Raw genomic sequence first — 7501 nt, forward strand, 5'->3', positions numbered from 1 at the left:
TTTCCCGAAGGTGAATAATTGCTGTAAGCTGTATTGGCAGTAGGAGGGAATTAGTGGAGCGGTTCTCACTTTTCCAAGTGACCCATGGTTGAAGTGGGGTAGGCAAGTTTAACAGTAACCATTGAGAATTCTTTAAACAAAGTATCTTCAAGCAGTGTACCACACCTTAAAATAGTATTTCTCACTTTAGATCTTTCAGGGACCACTTATTCCCTAATTTAGAGAAAGAAGTGGTATCAGAAAATGCATATTAACTTTAATTTGTACAGTTGTATTTGCACAGTTGTTTGCTTGTCCAGAAGAGATTGGGTCCTGGACGTAACCCAAAAGTATGTTCTTTTTTATTTTTATTTTTATTTTTTTTAAATATATATTTTTATTGATTTCAGAGAGGAAGGCAGAGGGAGAGAGAGAAACATTAATGATGAGAAAGAATCATTGATCTGCTGCCTCCTGCATGCCCCTACTGGGGATTGAGCCCACAGCCCGGGCACGTGCCTTTGACTGGAATTGAACCTGGAACCCTTCAGTCCTCAGGCCAATGCTCTATCCACTGAACCAAACCGGTTAGGGCTGTTCTTTTTTTTTTTTTTTTTTTTAAAGAAAAATCACAATAGTATATGTGGAGAGAATAAGGGGAAATGTGGATCATAGAGGAATTACTGGGTAGCAACTGTACTAGGTGAAGAGGCAGTGCCCCTGCCTTCAGAGTGGTAAGACTATCTCATTTGAATTGTCAACAAGTACAGTATGTTTTTAAGATTGCTTTAATTGTAGAAAGTATGAGGTACAGTGGGTGTAGAAAGGAGAAGGAGGTAGTGGTCAGTTTCTTAAGGGGAAGAGAGAGGTTGAGGAAGGGGTCAGTAGTAAGGAAAAAGTATATTTAGGAGGGCTGAAAACATTTAAGTATAGGCATAGAAAGTATACAGACAGATGGGCATTTAGGTAGAAGGAACTGTGAGCAGAGAAGCACAGGCGTCTAAACTTAAATAGTGAATTGGATCTGCAAGTATAGCTAGAGAGAGTATAGGCTGGTGGCAAAGCATGAAATTGGGGAGCTAGGCAGAACCAAATTATGGATAGTCTTGTATACAGTTGAAGTGATTTCAAGTTTACTTTGTAAGTAAATGGGGTCATTGAGACAGGATAAACGAGAGGCTTAAGCCAGCACAACCTATTTTAACCACCTGCTGTGTGTTAAGCATTATATCAGGTTCTTTATACCTTAGCTCCTTAAACTTAGGCGTGACTGAAGGAAGAAAGGAACTTAAGACAGAGGGAAAGTTGGACTTGATGAGAGAGAACATGGTCCATCTTTATGAATGGAAAGTTGCTCTCTACCGCTATATCATTGGGTTTATTGGGTTTATGGTAAGTAGCAGAAGATGAGGCTGCACAGATAGATCCTCAAGTATTTGGCATTCTAAGGGTTCTAGAAATCTTTTCCCATAGATAGTAATAGAGTTTATTGATTTTTAATCAGGGAAGAGTCACGATAGGGGTTTTATTTAGAAAGATCATTCTTGGTATTGTAGAGTATAAATTCAGAAGGGATAATGGGAAGATAAGGCAGCAGGCAGAAAGGCTGGTTAGAAGTTTTTGTAATAATTGAGGTGACAGATAAGGGCCTACACAAAGGTAGTGTCAATGGAGACACAGTGGAATAGGTTAATACCACAAATATTTAGAAGGTAGAATTCATAGATTTGGGAAATGAGAAATAATAGGGTAAGATGACGTGGATTTTAATGTGGGTGATGGAATAAACAATGGTAAAGTATACTGAGACGGAATTCTGGAAGAGGTCCACATTTGGGGAGGAACAGTATTTTGCTTTTGAATATATCGAGCGGAAGTTATTTAGGAAGCATCCAGGTGGAAACCCCTACTGCAGAGTTGGACGTGTGGGTTTGGAGTACAAGAGAGGTCTTGATAAGATAATCATCAGGCTGTGCGTATTATAAGTGGTAGCTGAAGCCTTTGATGACACTAAGTAGGGAGAGTTTACTGATGGATAATAGTTCTGGAAATAGGGCATGGAGGAAAAACCCGTAAAGCCAGATAGGAGAACTGGAAAAGGAATTGCCAAAGTGTTTCCAGTTGTGGGGAAACCATAAGAAAATGTCGTAGAAACCCAAATGGATCATTTTAAAAGGAAGCTATACTTCATAACCAACTCTAGAAAAGATAAAAATTTAAAAAAGGAAGCTGTATTTCAAATGCTGTGAGAACTTTAGTTAAACAAGGATTATTAAGGTAGAACCTTAATAATGCAATATTCTATTGAATTTGATAATAGTTTTGTAGCCTTCTTAATGCTAACAATCAGGAAAGAAGCTAGGTTTCCTTTAATTGGCGGGGGGTGGAGGGGTGGGATGGTCAGAGACTGAGAAAGCAAATGTAGACTACTTCAAGAATAAGCAAATCTTAGCTGTGAGGGGAAGAATAGAAGGAGGTATTAGAAGGGGGTAATAAAAGGTTAAAGGAGGGATTTTTAACATGGCAAAGACTTGAGACTACTTTTTTCTAACAGTTTTGTTGATATATAATTAAGATAACATAAAATTTATCCTCTTAAAGTTTACAAATGACTCAGTGGACTGGTCATGGTTGATTCCAGGTCAGGGCACATGCCCAGGTTTGGGGCTCTGTCCCCAGCAGTGGTTGTCAGGAGGTAGCCAATCAATGATTCTCTGCTGTTTTTCTCGTTCCCTCTCCTTTCTCTCTGAAATCAATATAAATATATTTTTCAAAAAATGAAGTTTACAATGCAGTGGTTTTTAGTATACTCACTGAGTTGTGCAGCCATCTCCACAATAAATTTTAGAACATTTTACTCTGAAAGAAAAACTTAGTACTCATTATCAGTCATTCACCATTCCCCCTCTCCCACCCACTAGCAACCACTAATCGACTTTCTGTCTCTCTGGAGTTGCCTACTCTGGACACTTCACATAAATGGAATCATATATGTGATCATTTGTGACTGACTTCCTTTCCTTAGCATAATGTTTCCAAGGTTCCTCCATATTGTAGCATTTGGCAGGACTTCATTTCTGTTTTTTTTTTGTGTGTTTTTTTTTAAATCCTCACCTGAGGATATATTTCCATTGATTTTTAGAGGAAAGGAGAGAGAGATGTGAGAGAGAAACATCGAGGGATCAAACCTGCAACCTGTTGGTGTACTGGACGACGCTCCAACCAACGGAGCCACCTGGCCAGGGTTTATTTTCTTACTCTATCTTCACCTGGTGTCCTGTAATTTTCAATGGTTTCCTTGTGTATTCTTTTGGGTTTCCTATATAAGGTCATGTCATTTGTGAATAGAGAGATATTTACTTCTTCCTTTCTAATATAAATACCATATATTTATTTACTTATTTCTTTTCTTGCCTAATTGCCCTGACTAGAACTTTCAGTACAACATGGAATGGAAGTGGAAAGAGCAAACCTTGTTTTGTTCCTCATTTTAGGAGGAAAGCTTATAATCTTTTACCATTAAGTCTGATGCTACTGTGGATTTTTCACTGATGTCCTTTATTAGTTTGAAGAAGTTCCTTTCTGTTCCCAGTTTGGGCAGGACATAGCCAGATGGCATGAGTTTTTATCACACTGCTCAGAACGATGTATAGCTTAAAACTTATGCATTGCTTGTTTCTGGAATTTTCCATTTAGTATTTTCAGACCACAGTTTACCGTGGGTAGCAAACCACAAAGCAAAACTGTGGATAAGGGGGAGACTGTTGTACTGCTCTGTTTCCCTCAAATTCAAGATGACCCCATGGCTCCTCCATGAGTTTGTGACCGAGAGGTGCTCTGGGTGCCTCAGGGCATTGCTTTGGATCATGGACTGGATACTTGTAGCCAATTTCTATTGTAACTAGTGGTGTGCTTTTATTTTTTTTTTTTTTTTTTTTTATTTTTTTTTTTAATGAATCTTTATTGTTCAGATTACAATTGTTTCTCCTTTTTCCCCACATATCTCCCCACCACCCAGTTCCTACCCCCCCCCCCTCTTCCCTTACCTCCCCCCCCACCTGATGTCCTTATCCATAGGTGTATGATTTTTGTCCAGTCTCTTCCCATACTCCCCACACAGACACCCCTTTCCCCCTGAGAATTATCAATCCACTCCCATTCTATGCCTGATTCTATTAAGTTCACCAGTTTATTCTGTTCCTCAGATTTTTAATTCACTTGACTTTTAGATTCACTTGTTGATAGATATGTATTTGTTGTTCATAATTTTTATCTTTCTTCTTCTTTTTCCTCTTTTTAAAGAATACCTTTCAGCATTTCATATAATGCTGGTTTGGTGGTGATGAACTCCTTTAGCTTTTTCTTATCTGTGAAGCTCTTTATCTGCCCTTCAATTCTGAATGATAACTTTGCTGGGTAGAGTAGTCTTGGTTGTAGGTTCCTGCTATTCATCACTTTGAATATTTCTTGCCACTCCCGTCTGGCCTGCATGGTTTCTGTTGAGAAATTAGCTGATAATCGTATGGGAGCTCCCTTGTAGGTAACTAACTGTTTTTCTCTTGCTGCTTGTAAGATTCTCTCTTTGTCTTTTGCTCTTGGCATTTTAATTATGATGTGTCTTGGTGTGGTCCTCTTTGGATTCCTTTTGTTTGGGGTTCTGTGCGCTTCCTGGACTTGTAAGTCTATTTCTTTCATCAGGTGGGGGAAGTTTTCGTTCATTATTTCTTCAAATAGGTTTTCAGCATCTTGCTCTCTCTCTTCTTCTGGTACCCCCATAATTCTGATGTTGGTACGCTTGAAGTTGTCCCAGAGGCTTCTTACACTATCTTCAACTTTCTGAATTCTCTTCTCTTCATGCTTCTCTGGAGGAGTGTCCTTGGCCTCTTTGTATTCCAAATCTTTGAGTTGATTCTTGCAATCCTCTAGTCTGCTTTTGGGTCTCTGTATAATATTTTTTATCTCAGTCAGTGTATGTTTAATTTCTAGTTGGTCCTCATGGAATTTATCAGCCTTTTCCATGAAATTCTTGAAAAACCTTATAACCGTGGTTTTGAACTCTATGTCCAGTCGCTTGTTCTCCTCCATTTCTTTGGTTTGTGATCTGTTTCCTTGCCTTCTCATATTCTCTGCTTCCCTAAGTTGGTAGGGTAGTTTTGTGTACTAGGTGTCCTATTGGTTCAACGGGTCAGCCTCCCAGATACCTGAGGTGGACACTCTTGGTGTACCCTTGTTTACTGTGTGTCCCCCAGCAGGAGCTACAGCAAGGGCTAGTTTTCTCCTCCTTTGCTTGGGCGGTTTTGGAGCAGTCTGACTGGAGCTGCAGTTGGTTAAGCTGCTCCAGAACAGGCCATTTATATGCAAAAGCCGCTGTGTGGAGCCGGGGCGGGTTTGTAGAATGTGCGGGGCGGGGCCTCAGGGCGGGGCCTCAGGGCTGGGTGGGGTCTCAGGACGTCACTAGGCTGGGGCGTGGCCAACGGCGATGGCTGCCGTCAGCCGTCTCTGCCTTTCCACGTTTCCAAGTCCCTGCGCCCCGTGCTCCAGCGCAGTAAACAATGATTGCTGGGCGCACCACTGCAAAAAAGTCACTCTCACTTTCCGACCCGATGGCCGAGAGTCCAGCTTCTCCCCGTAGGTGCCTGGGTCCCCCGAGTGTCCCCAGAAACTGGATTTCAGAGTGATCGGGAGCTTGTCTCCCTGCGGGTTGAAGAAAAGCCGCGCACCCAGCCGCCCGCCGCCGGCCCGATTCGCGTGCCTCCGTACCTCAGCTTTTCAGCGATTGTGCTTCTTTCTCTTCTTAGTTGTAAATCTTCCACTCAGCCAGCTTTCCCGTGGTTCTGGGTGGTAGACGTTTTTGTCTTTTAGTTGTATTTTTGAAATTGTTGTGTGAGGCAGCAGATTAGTTGTTTAACTATGCCGCCATCTTGGTTCCTCTCCTAAATTATTCTAGTGGTGTGCTTTTAAAAAGGTTATTAAATAAAGTTTTTTGTCCTCCTCCCCCACTCCTTAAGTTCTAATTTAAGATTTACTTGGTAGAGCCTGTGATTATGAAATGTGGCAGAAAAGAGGCCTGCCCCCCACCAAAGGATATATCATCCCTGTAAAAATGTTCTGTTTCACTGGTAGGTACCAAATGGTATTTATTATTTTTTATAAGAAAACTTTTTTTTTTTTTTTTTTTTTTGTCCTCTGTATTAGAATGACTGCTAGTGACAACACTTTGGATTTTGTTAAAAGGCAAGAATCCAGTGTGGGTTTTCTCCCAATACTTAATATACAAATATATTATTTTATTTGGGCAGCTGTTTGTAGAACTGAATTTGGTCCTTTCCAGCCTTTCTAACCTTGTAGGCTGATGGTGAAATTATTTGTCTGCTAGGTTCAATATGTTTTGGCTGTTTATTTTCTAGCACCTGACACTCTAATCCTCAAAGAGTTTGAATTTTCATTTTAAATAATAGACATAATCTGTGCTCTTTATATTTTGGTCTCATCTGGAGGTTGATTTTACATATTATATTATGCCAGTCTCCTAAAATAACTTGTTAAATTATTTTGTTTTCATGTTATTAATCATGTAATACTTATCAGCATTAAAAACTCATTCATATTCATTATGAAGAACTTTAGAATTTCATATTTTTAAAACTGATTTTACAAACATGTCTTAGGCATGTTTTAATCAGTAACACTGAGAATGTTGGGAAGCTGAGTGAAAAACATTAACTCACTGTGTCATTCATTGAATTTCTGTGAGTGGCATATGGGATTCTAATTAAAAGTTTGGATAAGCACCTGGGGGTAGGAGAGAAACTAAAATAGATGAAAGCTGATTCTATATAAGAAGGATACAGAAAGAAAATAACCTAAATTAAGAGTAAAATCTCTATTAAAGTACAGCCTTAAACAAATGTTAGGGGATTTGAAGGAACTGATTACATAACTAAATTGGATGACATTTGGTCTGTGAGGATGTGCATGAGAAATTACTGTCAAGGCTGTAAATGTGAATACTAGTTTGCATTTTTACTGGGTACCAGCCATAAAACTTCAAACATATTATCATGGGAAAGATTTCATTGCTAATGATGTGAAACCCTTCAAACTTAATCTGCTTTGTCTGAAGGATTGTTTCTCTCCCATTTCAGTTTGTAAACTTAAAAATTTGAGAGAAAGCTCTTTATTTCTTTTATTAGATTTTAAAATAAGATTTGCAGTGATCTTTTTTTGTGAGAGATGATTTTACTTTTTGTGTTTTAAATTTTTATCAGAGTCATTCATGAGGATAGTTTAACAAATCACATAGTGCTGGAGCAGAAATACGATAGCAGGCCTGGAACTGCCGTCTTTAGAAAGGCCTGCTTGTACGGTTGGCCCCTTGGCCCTTGGCTGGCATCTGGGAACTTGACTGCTCAAGTTCCTTATATATAAAACCTTTCCTAAATGTGTAAGAGTGGCTCACTGTGCCTAAACCATTTATAAAAACAGTGTGGTATATGCTGAATATCTGCTTTCTTTCTGGGAG

General features: G+C 39.4%; 1 protein-coding gene across 6 annotated transcripts in view; it reads left to right on the plus strand.

The window, feature by feature from the left end:
* RALBP1 (ralA binding protein 1) overlaps positions 1-7501 on the plus strand; it is a 100137-nt gene that overhangs the window by 1752 nt on the left and 90884 nt on the right. The window contains exon 2 of one of the 6 annotated variants that reach the window (XM_054723893.1): positions 6013-6098. The exons of the other annotated variants lie outside the window; for them this stretch is intronic. The gene's annotated coding sequence lies outside the window, so the exon portion shown is untranslated. The remainder of the gene's footprint in view (positions 1-6012; positions 6099-7501) is intronic. 6 annotated transcript variants of the gene reach the window in all.

This window comes from Eptesicus fuscus, chromosome 12 (assembly GCF_027574615.1).
Source record: "Eptesicus fuscus isolate TK198812 chromosome 12, DD_ASM_mEF_20220401, whole genome shotgun sequence".
Taxonomy (NCBI): domain Eukaryota; kingdom Metazoa; phylum Chordata; class Mammalia; order Chiroptera; family Vespertilionidae; genus Eptesicus; species Eptesicus fuscus.